At 50.4% G+C, this 5,175-nt stretch overlaps 1 pseudogene; it reads left to right on the forward strand.

Moving 5' to 3' along the window:
- LOC102856926 overlaps positions 1 to 4,961 on the forward strand; it is a 26,441-nt pseudogene extending 21,480 nt beyond the window's left edge.
- The last annotated feature ends 214 nt before the right edge of the window (positions 4,962 to 5,175 follow it).

Consider the following 5,175-nt stretch of genomic DNA (forward strand, 5'->3'; position numbering starts at 1 on the left):
TTTTCACAAGTAGCAAACAGGCCTTTATTTGGAGACTTGAGGGGGACACCAGGTGACCGCTCAGAGAGGAACAGAGTGGCACGCAGGCAGACAAAAACGCAGTGTCTTGTGTGTGTGTGTGTGTGTGTGTGTGTGTGTGTGTGTGTGTATACCATCACCAAAGCTCCTACAGGGAATTTCAGGGACACCCCTGCCCTCCAGATTTCTTGACACAACTTGGTGAGTACATCCAGGGCAGCGCCTGTGGAAATACATCAGTTGCTATGCTTTCAATTCCTACTAATTCCTTCTGTTGCCCAGTATGTCGATGTTCATGTGTTCCACTTCATTTGTACCAATTTCCAGTTTTCCGCCACGGTGCTGGATTTTGAGCACTTCCTGTGCACACTGCAGACTATGGCCCAGAACAGGGAGCAGGGCGCCGACGAGGACTGTGTGGAAGGCCTTCAGGTGTTTGACAAGCAAGTATGGCACTGTCGTGGAGGCTGAAATCTGGCATGTCCTTGTCACACTGGGTGAGAAGATGACAGAGGAAGAAGTCGAGGTGCTGGGGCAGGACATGAGGACAGCAGTGGTTCTATCAACTGTGAAAGGCCCCTCCATAAGGTGCTGAACGGCAGAGGTCAGTCCTTCCTCTGTCCCCAGAGCCCCGTGCCTTTTCCTGCGTGGGGCTGTGGAGCCCTGAAATCCTCTTCGGCTGACAGAGCACCTTTCCCATCTTGCACTTTTTGGATAATGATGCCAGCAGCATTCACCAAATAAACGTGCTCTCTGTGCACCTCTCTAAAAACCAAACAAACATGTAATTAAAAATGTAACGTTATTTGGCAAGCTCTGGTGGCCTAGTGGCAGGAAGCTGCACTGCAATCCCAGAGGTGTGCAGTTCAAATCCACCAGATGCTCTGCTGAAGGAGGAGGAACAATCGCCTCCTGTACCAGTCAGATCCAATTTGACGGTACACACATAAAATAAGTAAATTTTTAAAAATGTAACATTAAGAAGATGTCATTTTAGGGCGCTCTGGTGGCCTAGTGGCAAGAAGCTGCACTACAATCCCAGAGGTACATGGTTCAAATCCACCAGATACTCTGCTGGAGAAGGAGTTGTAATCTCCTCCTGTGCCAGTCAGACCCAATTTGACTCTACAGACACACACACACACACACACACACACACACACACACACTAATTTTTTTAAAAGAAGATGTCCTTTTGAACTCCATCTATGACCCAAGCTACAGTATTTTTAAGTGCCTTGTATGCATATACAACAGAGCGACACCAGTTGGTCTAGCCGACTGAGAGTGATACTCCCAAGCCAAAGGTGCATGACTCTAATCTTTGGCACTCAGACCAGTTCTTAATTGTTTTTGGTCAAACATTCTTGTAGGTCGTATAGCCCTGGTGTGTCCACTTGCTTTACAGTGGTAACTTGTGGTCTCTGTGAAGCTAAACACTTGACACTGGTATGTCAAATGCAATAGTGGTTACCCATGGTGGATGGTGTTGGGTGGAGTTCCCCGATTAAAACAAGGCTGGAAGCATGAGTGGCATCCACTTCCATAAATAGCTTGCCTCTGGAAAACTTTGAACCTGGAGAAAGGATGAAAGTCAGGCAAGGGTCAAGGACTTTCGTTCATAGGGTGTTCATAGGGTCGCTATGAGTCGCCTACGACTTGACAGCACTTAACAACAACAACAACAACAACAACATGCATATACAAAGATGGGTTGCACTGGGAAAATCTGCTGGTCAAGGGCCTTTCAAAAGTTCTAATGACAACGATGTCATTTTAAAGACTGAAGTGCGCCTGATCCAAGCCGTGGTCTTTTCACTTACGTCCTGCGCATCTGAAAGTTGGACAAAAGGATGACAGAAGCAGAGACTGTGCCTCTGCAGTGTGGTGTCAGAGAAGAGTGCTGAATATCCCATGGATGTCAAGAAACAAAGCTGTCGTGGAGGAAGCACAACCAGTGCTCATTAGAGGCAAGGATGGTGAAACCAGATGAGGTGACACATACTTTGATCATGTTGTTAGGTGGGACCAGTGTTTGGAAAAAGGCATCGTTCTGGGAAAGGTGGAGAGGGTCTGGGAAAGAGAGGAGACCCCTGAGAAGATGGAGAGACACAGAGACGGTGACAATGGGCTGGTGTGCACCTCAGGTCCCGCGGAGCGAGTGGGTAGGGCAAGGTTCAGAGCAACAGCTCACAGGGCTGCTTGTAAGTCTCCATTGACTCAAAGGCACCTCACAACTATAGCAATGTAGGCTGGACAATGAGTGAGATTAAGAAAAGGATTGACACAGCTGGAAGGTGGTTGTAGCCAGAAGAACAAGTTAGTCTGACTTGTGAGAAACAGAATCCTCCATTGGGAGAGGAGTTGCGAGACTTTGTCTCATGTAAAATTGGTCGTGTTACCAGGAGGGGCCAGTGACTGGAGAAGGATAATGTGTTTGTTTAAAAGGATGTCCTGTTTGTTAAAGTCAAAAGTGAGCAGGACAGAGGAAGACCCTCGAGGAGGTGGCGGCCACCATCATGGCCCAGGGAGAGGCTGTGGTGAGGAGGGCACAGGCCTGGGTGGTTCATTCTGTTATCCATGGGTCACCGTGAGCTGGAATTGACTGGATGGTACATAACAACAGAGGAACACACCCTGTTGAGAAGTTTGAGAGAAGGAGACAGAACAGGGCAGTAACCCAACCTGAACCCTTTGCCCCAGAGCAGCTGGTGGGCTCACATTTGTTGTTGTTAGGTGCTTTCGAGACAACTGGGACTCACAGCTGTCCTTGTGAATAACACATCCTGTGCCATATCCTTGCCCTGTCCTGTGCCAACTTCATCAACTCTGACACGCTCGAGCCCGCTGTCACAGTCACTCTGTCAACCCATGTTTTTGGGGTTCCCCCCATTAATTTTAATGAAAGTTTACAGAGACTTTGGATTTCCATTCATTCATTGTTGTACTTATCTTCCTGCCCAACCTCCTCCCACCCCAGTTTGCTCTTCTATTTGAAAAGTAAAAGAAAAAATTCTTTCATCGTTATACATTTCCCCACCCCCACTGCACCTGGCAGTCCACTTTATTGTGCTGCTCTTATTCTGCGCTGTTGCCATGCAATCCAGACCTAATCATATATCCCTTTTAAACAGTACTCTCCCTCATCCGCTTCAATGTAGGGTTTACCGTTTTCTTTTCTTAGTTTCCCCCCAAACCCATGTCAGTCCCGTTTTATAACAGTGGCACTATGCAGTGCAGTATTTGTCCTTTTGTGACTGAGATATTTCACTCAGCATAATGTCCTCCAGGGTCACTCATTTTGAATAATATTGCATGAGTTCCTTGTTTTTCAATGCATCATAGTATTCCATTGTGTGAATACACCACAGCTTCTCTTTCCATTCACTTGTTGATGGGCACTTAGGTTGTTTCCAACTCTTTGCTGCTATTGTGAACAAAGCCGCAATAAACATGGGTGTGCACTTCATTTGGTTTTTGACTGCTGATGGGGGGAGGAGGCTTTGAGGCTTTCAGTAATATGAAGTTGCTGACGATTTCACTCTTTTTTCCACCTGTCATGATGTTGCCTGTGTGTCCAGTGATGAGGATTTTTGTTTTCTTGATAAAATATAATCCATACTGAAGGCTGTAGTCTTTAATATTCTTCAATAAATCTTCACGTTTTCTTCACTTTCTGCAAGCAAGGTATGCCCTCTGCATACAGCAGGTTGTTGATGAGTCTTCAGCGAACAAGGAATGGCTTAAAATCAGGAAAGGGTTGTGTCAGGGCTGTATCCCTTTTCCAAACCTTTTCAACCTGTATGCTGAGCAAATAATTCGAGAAGCTGGACTCTATGAAGAGTACGTGGTTGAGTGAGTGTGTAAGCCCTGTGCCACCCGGACTCCCTAGGGCAAGCGGAAGACATTTGACATGTACATGTGTGGCTGTGGTTAAATTAAGGTTCCTGAGGGAGCTCTGGTGGCCCAGTGGCAAGAAGCTGCACTGCAATCTCAGAGGTGTGCGGTTCGAATCCACCAGATGCTCTGCTAGAGGAGGGGCAGTACACACACACACACACACACATAAATAATAAAATACAAAAAAAAAAAACCAAAAAAACAAAACCAAAACGGAATGTTCCTGGGTGGAACGGTTCACGTTTGACTGGTAATTGAAAGGTTAGAGGTTCGAATCCACCACGAAAGAAAGGCCCGGCAACCTGCTGGGGGAAAAAGTAATAAGAAAACTGGAGTGATGTGCAGTGTAGCACGCGGGTTGTGTGAGTCAGAAGCACGGGTCTGGTTCCTGGTTGGAGTTAGGCAACGCTGCTGCTCGATTCGTCTCCACTGAGTCACTCGTGGCCACTGGGGCAGGAGTGCGCGCGTGGGGGGCAACCGCAACCATTGTTGGCCTCTCACCAGCTCAGTGTGAGCGTGGGCGAAATGAGGGTCCAAGGAGGCTCCAGAAGGGAGTGCAGTCCGTCCGTCCCCCTGGTTGCGCCCACCTCCCAGGGATCCACTGTTAGAGACCCCCCGGATGAGGAGGGGCCTGGACCTGGCGCGCTTGGGAGCGTCCCCGGCGCTGGGGGCCCTCGCCCCCGCCCTCCCCGGACTTCCGAGGGGCCCCCCCTGTGTTCTGGGACCTAGGTGGCCGGGCGAGGGGCGGGGCCTGGCCTTGGCCAGCCTCCCGATCCGATTGGCCCTCGGGCCCGTCAGTCCGCGCGCCCGCCCGCCCACCGCCGAATAAATGCCCGCCCCGCGGGCCCACGACGGTTTCGGAGCTGGAAGTGTGTGCCCTGCGCTCGCTGCCCGTGGTAAGTGGCGGGGGTGCCCCGATTGAGACCCCGATCGAGACGGGGGACACGGCCGTCCAGCTCAGGACGTCCCAGGACGGGAAGGGGCGGCGAGGGTGTCCTCCAGGGGGACTTTCCTGGTGGCCGCGGCCTGGGCGGGGTCCTTAGCCCCCGGGGAAGCGCCCTCTCCCCGCGGGGATCCAGCTCCCCGCAGTTCTGGGAACTCCCGGGCGCCAGAGAGAGCACCCCCAGAAGTGGCAGTATCCAGGGAGGCGTGGATCACCCCGCCCCAAGTCAAAGATTCCACTAAGTGAGTTCTGGACGCAGTTTGCAAGCGAGCTTTTTATGCGTCCCAGCCTGTCCAGTCTGGGAAGTCAGGTCT

This window comes from Elephantulus edwardii, unplaced genomic scaffold (genome assembly GCF_000299155.1).
Source record: "Elephantulus edwardii isolate Elephantulus edwardi_28Jun2011 unplaced genomic scaffold, EleEdw1.0 scaffold00185, whole genome shotgun sequence".
Classification (NCBI taxonomy): domain Eukaryota; kingdom Metazoa; phylum Chordata; class Mammalia; order Macroscelidea; family Macroscelididae; genus Elephantulus; species Elephantulus edwardii.